General features: G+C 43.4%; 1 pseudogene; it reads left to right on the forward strand.

Moving 5' to 3' along the window:
* The first annotated feature begins 2565 nt into the window (after positions 1 to 2565).
* Positions 2566 to 3057, forward strand: LOC110325934 (annotated as a pseudogene).
* Positions 3058 to 10869: the final 7812 nt, after the last annotated feature.

The following is a 10869-nucleotide window of genomic DNA, read 5'->3' on the forward strand; positions in this document are numbered from 1 at the left end:
CAGGCAAAACACCAATGCACACGAAATTTAAAAAAAAAAAAAAAAAAAAAAAAAAAAAAAAAAAAAAGACTACAGGTAGCACTTTTTGAAGCAGAGCAGGCTATCTCTAACTGTCCATAGCTGTCGTGATGAAGCAAACACTGGTGCTCAGAGCACCTGGGTTAGCCACTTGTCCTGAAGGAAGGGTCTGGAGTAAATTCTGGTTCCTCTGTATGTGCCCAATGGATTTTTTGTTTTTTGTTTTTTGTTTTTTTGTTTTTTAGAGGGCCAGGACCCTTGTAACCCTTTGAATACCCTGCACTAGCATGCACCTGGCATCAGAAAATCACTTTCATCCTGACTGTCACTCAGTGGCCTAGGACCGAAGTCCATCCCTACACCAGCAAAAGCTTCCTCGGTGAACACCATCCCATCCATGCACCCGGGAAAGGAGAGATGCCAAGGAGTAGGGAAGCTCAGACCAGGGTCCATCAACCTTTGCCCCAGTCTTCTGGTCTCTGAAGCAGTTGTTGGAAGACACTGCTGAAGGGGTCTCCTGGTCTTAACATTTCAGTCTTTGTTTTCATGGAGGCTCAAGGAGGGAACTGGGGACTCATTACCACCTCCTTCTGCTCAACTCTAGCAGGAAGAGAAAGCTTTGTCAGTGCTTCTGTCAGCCATCGGAAGAGACCACCCAGAGGGATCCTAAGGTTGTCAGGGTACCCCAATCCTAAGTTCTCATTTTTGCACCCATCCTTTCGACCCAGCTTTTAAAACCCCCAGCTTCCTACAAAGGTCAATGACACATTTTCTGCAATAGCAATCAACAAGGTAATTCTCAGGAACTGGGTGCCTGGTTGCTGGCAGGAAGCAAATGTCAGCTCCCTCCTGGGTAACTGATACATGACAGCTCACATTCAGGGCTCAGCCAAAGTCGTTCCTAATAGATTCTAGATGACAGATAGGCTCATCCTCCAATGAGAATCCAAGGCTCAGCACAGAGGTGAATTTAGATAGCCTTGTAATTATTTTGGAAGGAGAAAAGTCATAACTATTTTATGAAGTAAAATATTGACCCACAAACATTCACACATGCTTGATATTTTACTTGTCAGTGTATATTTATTATATTTAATAATGTATATTGTTATTATATGTAATTATAATATTACATATTGTTAATTTATATTTATTGCATTTGTAATGTATATTTATTGCATTTGTAAATGTAAAGTGATTTTTTATAACATTTTACATTAGTTCGCGTTTTTATTTTGTGTATGGACACATGCTGTGGCCCACGTGTGGAGGTCAGAGGACAGCTTTCGGGAATCCCTCCCCTCCACCGTGTAGGTTCTGGAGATTGGACTCAGGCCCTCACTTCAGGCTTGGTGGCCAGCACGTTTACCTGCTGAGCCATCATTCTGGTACATAAATAGATATGTTTTAAAGGCAGGGTCTCATTGCGTATCCTTGGTTGTCCTGGAACTCATTATACAGTTAGCCCCAAAGTCACAGAGGTTACCTCTCTGCCTCCCGAGTGCTGGGATTAAAAGCACAAACGACCACACCCAGCTCCACAAAGTTATCTTAAAAGATTATTTGGCCAAGGCATTGTGGCACATACATTTAATTACAGCACGTGGGAGGCAGAGGCCAGCCTGTGAATTTGAGGCCAGCCTGGTCTACACAGAGAGTTCCAAGGTAGCCAAAAATTTTATTTTATTAAATTTTAATCAAACTATTCTCAAGACCAGTCTATTAACACTGACATTTTAACACATTTTATTAAAAAAAAATAACTAAAGAGATTCATTACTTCACTAGACTAAAGACCATGTGTGAAGGCATGGGGGGCCTTGCCTGGTACTGTACTCAGCTGTTAATAGCATTTTGATAGCATGTTCTTGAAGGGTGATTATTTGCAATAAATATAAAAACCACCCATGTTATTTCCCCCAATAGCAGCTCATATAAGAAGCAGGCTGCCTTCCGTGAGCGCCCGCTGGCTGCACTCAGGGTTGTTTTACCTGAGGTTTGATAAGCTTACTGGCTCTGGAGAGGAACTATTCTGCTTGTGAGAAAGCATACGTGCCTCACTTTTCTTTCATTTCATACATAAAAATTCTTAAAGGCCCTCGTGTTTGGAAGTATCAAAGCAGCTCTTAGTTAGCTTCCTACTGCTGTGATGACCACCAGGACCAAGAGCAGCTTGGGAAAGTGTGTCGGTTTGAATGATAATGATCCCCACAGACTCATATGTTTGAATACTTGGTCCCCATTTTCTTGAATGGTTTGGGAAGGATTCAGAGGTGTGGCCTTGGAGGAGGCGTGTCACTGGGGGTGGGGTTTGAGGTTTTAAAAGGCCACATCATTGCCAGTTCGCTCTCTGTCTTGTGGTGGATTAAGATGTGCACTCTTGGCTACTGCTCTAGCCTTCCTGCTTGCTGCCATGTTTCTAACCCTCTAGAACTGTTAGCCCCCCATAAACTCCTTCATAAGTTGCCTTCGTCATGGTGTCTTATCATACCAATGAAAAAGTAACCAAGGCTTTGCAGATACCACTGTCCCCTGTGGCAGCTTGCTGCAGCCATGATCAATCCCATCATGCACTTTGACATGGTCGCCAAGGGCAAACCCTTGGGGCTGCATCTCCTTTGAGCTCTTTGCAGACAAAGTTCCAAAGGCAGCAGAAAACTTTTGTGCTCTGAGCACCGGAGAGATTGGATGTGGATATATGGGCTCCTCCTTTCACAGACTTATTCCAGGAGCTGTGTACCAGGGTGGTGTCTACGCGCCATAATGGCACTGGTCCATCTACAGGGGGAAATTTGAGGATGCAAACGACATCCTGAAGCAGGCGGGTCCTGGCATCTTGTCTGTGGCAAATGCTGGTCCAGACACAAATAGTTCCCAGTTTTTTATCTGCACTGCCAAGACAGAGTGGCTGGGTGGCCACAAGTGGTCTCTGGGAAGATGAACGCAGACATGAGCACTGTGGAAGCCAAGGAGCTTTTTGGGTCCAGGAATGGCAAGACCAGCAAGAAGATCACCATATCCGATGGCAGACAATTCTAATGCTTTTGACTTGCTGTCGTCTTACCCACCAGACCATTCCTTCTGTAGCTCAGGAAAGCCCACCACCTCTCCCCTCATCTGCTCATGATACCCTGTAATCTTTGCTCTCACTGAAGTTGTTGGGGTTCCATATTTTCCTCATTCCCCTCCAAGTCTAGCTGGATTACAGAGGTAAGCTTATGATTATGAATAAAAACTAAATAAGAAAAAAAGAAAAGTAATATAGAAGGGAATAAGGAGTATTTCACCTTGAGGGTTATAGTCTATCATGAAAGGTAGTCAAGGCAGGAAATCTGCACAAAAATCTGGAGGCAGGAACTGAAGCAGAGGCCATGGAGGAGTAATGCTTACTGGATGTGTCTCCACCACTTGCTCTGTTTGCTTTCTTACACCCAGGTCCACTTGCTCAGGGATGACATCATCCACAGTGAGCCCACATCAATTAGTAATCAAAAAAAAAAAAAAAAAAATCCCCCCAAAATTCGCTTCAGGCCAATCTGATGAATTTCAACTTTCTCAAGTGAGATTGCCTCCATTCATATCGTCTGGCATGTGTCAACTTGACAAAAACTAACCCACACAGTCATAAGTGTTCCCTACATTTCCTCCAGTCAGGAGCTCTCTGGGAGATGCACAGTGCGTTTGAGTTTGAAGGGTCTGCCTATCTCTGGAGTCAGGAAAACCTGCAGGATGAGGAGAAGTTTTGCACAGAGCCACTTCTCACTAATAAGTGTCAAGCAACAGTCTCTGCTTTTGGCATGTAGCCAAGATACCACGGTGTTCATTCTTAGGGGCATAGCCGAGATACCATGGTGCCATGGTGTTCATTCTTAGGGGCATCTAAATGGGAAAAGCATTGCTGAACCTGGGGACCCTGCACTTGCCTCTTCTTTGATTGTAATGTATATAAATGCAATAAGCATTTGCAAAGATGTGGTATTTAAAAAAAAAAAAAGGAAGGAAGGAAGGAAGGAGAAACAAACCTGTGTCTGCAAGATTGCTCTGACAAACTAAATGTCAGTGTAATATGAGTTATAGCCAACACTGTCCTTCATCTCCATAGTTACCAACTTAGTGGGGCAACTTAACTGGTGTGGGGGGGTATTAGCTTTGAATGGCTTTCTTTCTCCATTCATAGCTGTTAGCTGCGCTCTGTTGAACACCACCTCTCCTTTCTCCCTGGGCAGGACCTTTCTTAATGGCAAATTGGTACGATTACATAAACACAGAATATTTTCTGTTATTATGACATTCTCACTCTAAAAAATTACCCCTTTTCAGGGTTTTAAACGTACATTAATATTTTTTTTTTTTTAGCTGAGGTACACTTTATATGCAGTTACATTGTCTTAAGCATAATAGTCAATGAATTTTAACAAGAGAGTGAACCTCTGTAATGAGAATTCTGGAATTTTGGTTTAAAGAGAAGAGAAGAAAAGAAAAGAAAAGAAAAGCCACATGGAAATATTTTAAGAATGTGCTTCTGTTTTAACCTCAGGTGTAGGGATGTGGGGCTGGTTCCGACTGTCTGCAACAGCTGACCATGATTTGCCTCTTGCGCTAGCAAAAGTGTGGTTTTGCCAGCTGCAGATAATTTCTATCATTGTATGACATTTGGAATTCTGGAAACTTTTCAGAGTGCATATAAATGCGAAGGCCCTGAGAGGTGAGGGTGGGTGGTTATTTAGGGAGGTTATTTGCCATTTGTTAGTAGTTGGAGTCAAAGAAGAAACAAAAAGAAAGAAATTAGATTCAGGGATTTTCCTAATTCCTCTCTCCCTTCTATCCTTGTTTCTCTCCTACCTAATATTAAAGGGTTAAAGGGGGTGGGCAATGGATAAAGGGTGGGAAAAAAGAACTTACCAAGTAGCAGAGACCAGCTACAGACTCTGTGGGCTATCTAAAGAGTGCTGGTGTATCCGTTTGAGTGCATTAGTGAAAACCTCAGACACCAGTCATGTGCTGCCCTTGTGTTAGGGAAAGAAAATTAAAAAACACTTCCCCTTTGAGTAATTCTGCTTCTTTCCTTCCCCCTCCCTGTGGTTTTCTGTCCGAATTTGTGCCTGCCTGAATGCTGCCCTGTGAATCTGTCTGTCCCTGTGTCCATGTGTCTGTTCCTAACAGGGCTTGGTTCTGTATGTATTGAACAGCACAGAAAGCAGCACATGAACCGGGGATCTTTACAGAAATCTTTAGCAGAGTTTACAAGGGGTTAAGTTATTCACCCCACCTGACCCCAACTCACCCAGAGAAACAAATAAATATGGCTACAAATCAATAGAAGAAAGCTGCTCTCAGTGTTTATGGTGGGTATGTCTATCACTGCAAACACACAAGCAGGTCAGGGTCATGGAAGAGAACATAAGGAGATGACAGCTACCACTCTCTGAGGTTGTAAAAACTGATTGCTCAAGAAACCCAAGGCAAGTGAGGTTGGTCATTATTGTGTCTCTTGAAGGTAGGTTAAACAAATGGACTGAGCACATGGTAGGATAGCTGTCTTACATATTCAGTGACCTTAACATGCATTACTAACCTTGGTCATGAGGTCCAGCAAAAACTTCTTTCTGGTCCCTTACAATGTTAGGGATATTTTCATGGCAAGGATCAGATTATTTAAAGCAGAAAAGACATGGTAAATGTGCGGGTGTCGTTCTCTGCTCCCCCAGATAGAGGACCTGGGCTTGGATCTCCCAAATCCATGTAAAAATGCAAGTGTGTCAGTACCTGCCTGCAATCCCAGCACTGAGGAGGTGGAGACAGGCTGGAGCCTGCTGGTCCCTGGAGCCTGCTGGTCCCTGGAGCCTGCTGGTCCGTAGACCTCGCTGCTCAGTAAATGAACTCTTAAGTTCAGTGGCAGACCCTGTCTCCACAAAGGACAGAGAGCGATCAAGGATGACATTTTATGTCAACCACTGGTCTCCACGTCTGAACACATGTACATGCATGCATGCACAAATAGTATCAACTGCATTTTTATATACTGGCATCTGAACATGTGCAAATGGAATTAACAATGCAGTTCGATTCATAGTAGCATTAAAATAATAAAATACAATTAAAAAACATACTCTTTTAAAAAAATGTGCAAAGTTATGGTGCTCGTTGCTTTCTGTTACTGTGATCAGACACTAATCAAAGCTCATCAAAGCTAATGTGGGAGAGGAGGAGTTAATAACTCTAACACATTAGATTGAGGGGAGCCAGGACAGCGACCTGGAGGCAGGAACTGAAGCAGAGGCCGCAGGGACAAAGGCTGCTTACTGGCTTGCTCAGCTTGCTGTCTATACAACCCAAAACCATGGAGGGAGGTGGGAGGACTGCCCCATAGACTTGCCTATGGGGTAATCTGATAGTAGAAAGGCCTCAGTTTGGATCTTACCCTAGGTGATTCCAGTGTGTATCGAGTTGCCAAGAACTAACCAGCACATCTTGAATACTAAAAACTATAAAACTTTGTTAAGTTTAAAATAAATAAATAAAAGCAAAAAAAAAAAAAAAAAAAAGATGTCTATTTTGTAGATTGGATGCCTTAACACTGCTAAGGTGCTGACTTGATCTATAGATTTAACATGACTCCTGTCAAAATCCCAGCGGCCTGTTGGACAGAAATTGACACCTGCATCTTTGAAAACTTCTATCTCTATTCCGAGCCTTATGAAAGTTGGAAGACCCAAAACTCCTAATTTCAAACCTTTACTTTAAAGCTCCTATAATCCCAGCAGTATAAGAGTTTCATAAATGTACACATACAGACCCACAGAGCTATTTACAAACAGCTCTGCGTTTGCGGTTAGTTGATTTTTGACAAAGGGGCTATCCTGAAATCAGAGCAGCTGTTGGATCCTTGGAGGATTAGGACCTTTAATGTTCCTTTACAGAAGGAGTGGGGGAGGTTCATCAGCTGAGTCTACAGCCCCTCGCTAGTACATGCACCTGTCACCAGCTTATATAACCCGACCACAGCTGCCCCTGCTCCAGAAAAGCTTGTAGACACAGATGGTGGAAGGTTAACTGGATGGATGACTCCATCCGTGTGGCTGTGGGAGTTGTCCCTCCTGCAGAGCTGAGATTTTGCTGAGATGCTCCACAATATGCTGATCCCTCACACATCAGTCATTAGTCTAGAAAGTGCCCCATAGACTTACCTGTGGGCTATTTTGGGAGCATCATTCATGTTCCTATAAATAAGCCTAATAAACTCATTGGTTCACCAAGTTGGATTTGAGATGGAATCATCTCTTTGGGCTGCCACTGGGATCCTATTTGGGGTGAGCAGACATTCACATCTTCCCAGAAAAAGTAACACAACAAATATTTCCCAACAAATGATCAAGGGACAACTAGCCACACACACACATACACACACACACACACACACACACACACACACATATACACACCACACACACACAAATCAAATTTGGTTTCTGTCTCATACCAAAACTAAAATTACCTCAAAATCAACCACAAACTCACATGTAAGATATGAAACTGAAGAAAATTTAAGAGTAGCTACTTTGAATTAGACAATAGTTTCCCAGCTATAAAACCAAACATACAAGCAACAAACTGTAGTGATGTGTCCTGCAGGACCTGGGACAAACAAGATGCACAGTGGCTCGCTGGAGATTCTGGGGACAGTCGCCCTCACTGTTTTGCTCTAGATAGGGCTTCACCCTGAAGAAATGGGGACAGAGGTAGGACCTGCCACAATTGTCTTACAATGCCCTGCAAGAGCATCAAACTTAAACCAAATCCCACCTTGCGGTCTGCAGAGCAGGGCTGCAGGCACAGGTCCTAGCACAGCAAGAGTACTGCCGGGTTCGCCCACTAAGGATGGAAATGTTAAATCCACTCTGTGAGGCTTTCAGTCTCTTGCCTATTTAAGCCAGCATCTGTTGGATTTCCTGATGTGTCCAATCAAAAGCAAACCGAGTCAGAAGCAAAACACAGATGTTAACAACAAAAATACTCATTGCAGAATGAGGGGAATCCACTCTCTTGTAGGTTTTTTTTTTCCCCCTTTCCTCTGGTGAGTTGAGCCTGACTAGCAGTGTGTTCTCAGTAGGGGTGGGACCATCCACTGGAAGTCTTCTGCAAACTCCTGGTCACTGTCCTGAGAAAGCGCGATATAACCGGTAAATGTTCAACGGCTGTCTCGATGGCATTTTAGGACAGCTACACCTATTCCTTCCTTTTCTTATAACTGGAATTTTTTTTTCATGTATCTTGGTGATATGTGAAATTTATTATGAGGGCATTGTTTGCGGACTGAGCCCCTGGATGGTGCCTCTATGGGCCATACGAAAAATCAAAATGGAGTCGCTCATGCTAAACCATGTCGTAAGCTGAAGTTAGACTATTTACTTGAGAGATGAGGAGGGAGGGAGAGCGGAGAGATAGATGACAAACAGATAAGTAGATATAGATGATAGATAGATAAGTAGAAATGATAGATAGATGGATAAATGATAGATCTAATCTCCCAGATGAGCAAGCCGTGGGTCACTGATGGGATAATACAAAAAAGGTGTCTTGAGGTGACCAGCTATTACCAATAAGTTACTTGCTTACTGTTCTGTCTCTGCCCCACCTTAGAAAAGTAATACGATGACTAACCCAAATGGGTAAATATGATAAAATATATTTCACACACCTATGGAAATGTCTTAATGTACCTCCGTGCCATCAATGCATACTAACAGTTTTTAAGTGGCCACTTAGATTTAGTCTTTTTCCCCCTCCCCTCTTCAAGATTTTCTCTAACTATACAACCAATCCGCTCAGCTCAGTCCATCATATATTCTGCCTAATTTAATAGAAAGGTATTACATTTTCATGCAAATATAAAGTCCAAGATAGTTAAAATAGCTGATTGAGCTAACTCATGACTAATTGCAGCTTGTTGGAGACAGAGACCAAAGGACATCAACTTGGAGGCCTACCAGGGCTACCTAAGAAGACTCTGTTACAAAACAGACAAAACAAAGGCAAAAGATGTCCAGACTGTCCTAATTCTATTATTTGACATAATTTATGAACAACAGTGCATGCTTCTGAAGTTACATGAAGAGAGATTTTACATGTGGACTCTACCATTATCCCATGAAGACATAGTTAACATCTCTAGATCCCCTTACACTGCCCCATGTCCCTCCTGATGTCACCTGGTCACCAGGATGAGTGCTAACCATTTTTGCTCTTTGTAGTAAATCGACCACCCTTATTGAAGGAGGTGTGCTGTTGGGGGTAGGCTTTTCAATTTCAAAACTGCATACCAGGCTCTGGCTCTCTCTCTCTCTCTCTCTCTCTCTCTCTCTCTCTCTCTCTCTCTCTCTCTCTCTCTCTCTGCTGCTTGTAGATCAAGACATAAAGCTCTCAGCTACTGCTCCAGTGCCAAGCCATATATATGGAAAAACAGTTTATATAAAGGGTTTGGACCATCCACTGTTTCAGGCATCCACTAATCGTCATCATCATTGTGGGGAACATTGAGAAGTGGTCATTGTTCCAGTCACACTAGACTCAGAGGATTGTTACCAGGGCATCTCAGTGTCAGTGAATAACCTCAGGAGCTTTGTGACCCACCTGAAGATGGGCAGAAACTCCTAGAGCCACATCCACAGCCCACTTTTTCCTAAGATTTGAGAATTTATAAAAACCTTCCCTAGAGAATATAACACTAGCGATACTTTTAAAATAAGTTTTAAGTGTTACCATCCTTTAAAAGCTGCAGAACTGTACACCATAAAACATGTCTAATATGGTCAGAAGTGGAGCAAACAAGGAGATTCTCAGCACATGCAGTTGCCTTGGTGGCTTCGGGACTCCAAGGAGAGCTGTGGGAGCCGCAGGGTTAACTTGTGCTTTCAAAGGGAAAGCTTGGCACCCTGTGGGGGAAGGGTCAGGCCATTGTGCTAGACCACTGGCCAGCTGGGATGGGGGCGGAATCAGGGCAGTCAATTTTGAAATAGGATGCTCCACCCTCACCTTGGCTGAACCCTTCCCTCACTCACACACAAAGAGGAAGATGCAGCATCCTTATCCCCCAAGAAAACATCCTGAGGGACCCCAAAGTGCACATGAGCCTCTGCCTCACACAGCTGCCGCCACACACAGGCTGTGGAGCACCTGTAGATGGCAGGCTGGAGTATCGAGCAGGCTTTGCTCTACCATGACCCAGATCTCCTCATCTGAGTGGAAAATAATTTAGATGTCACCCTGTCATGTTTGCAGTGGTCTTATTCCTTCTCCACAGTGAAGGTCATGGAAATAAGTTAGAAAAGGTCTTTGCCCAGGCACTAATTTACTGGCAATATCCAAAGTCAGAATTGCTGGGGCTCAGTTACCTATTGTTGGTAATTAAGGCCATCTGCTTCAAACTGAGAGGGAAATGAAATCCCAGCGACATGGTAAAGTGTCTGTAAGCCTGGCCTATCACACCAGATTGTGGAAGTGGAGATGTGTTTATGGGAGTGGATTGTAAAATGAAGACAGCTATACACCTAGGAAAGCTGAAACATCTTCCAAGAAAAGAGAGAGACAGGTTTCTGAATATAAATGTATACAAAGCTCGTTAAAATAGATTTAAAGGGGGCGTTAATGTCCCAGAGATGATACCCAAACCCTGTCCAACATGAAGAGCTGTGTAAAAGGGGACGTCTATGAAGACCGAGGGCATTAAAGGCTCAGAACCTCACCAGGTCATCGAACATGGGAATCTGGACTGAACCGAGGACTGTTTTGAATGGAGGTAGAAATGAGCCACCGCCCCCTCCTGTGCAGCACTGATTTCTCGCTGGAGAATGG

The sequence above is a fragment of the Mus pahari genome, chromosome 8, assembly GCF_900095145.1.
Source record: "Mus pahari chromosome 8, PAHARI_EIJ_v1.1, whole genome shotgun sequence".
Taxonomy (NCBI): domain Eukaryota; kingdom Metazoa; phylum Chordata; class Mammalia; order Rodentia; family Muridae; genus Mus; species Mus pahari.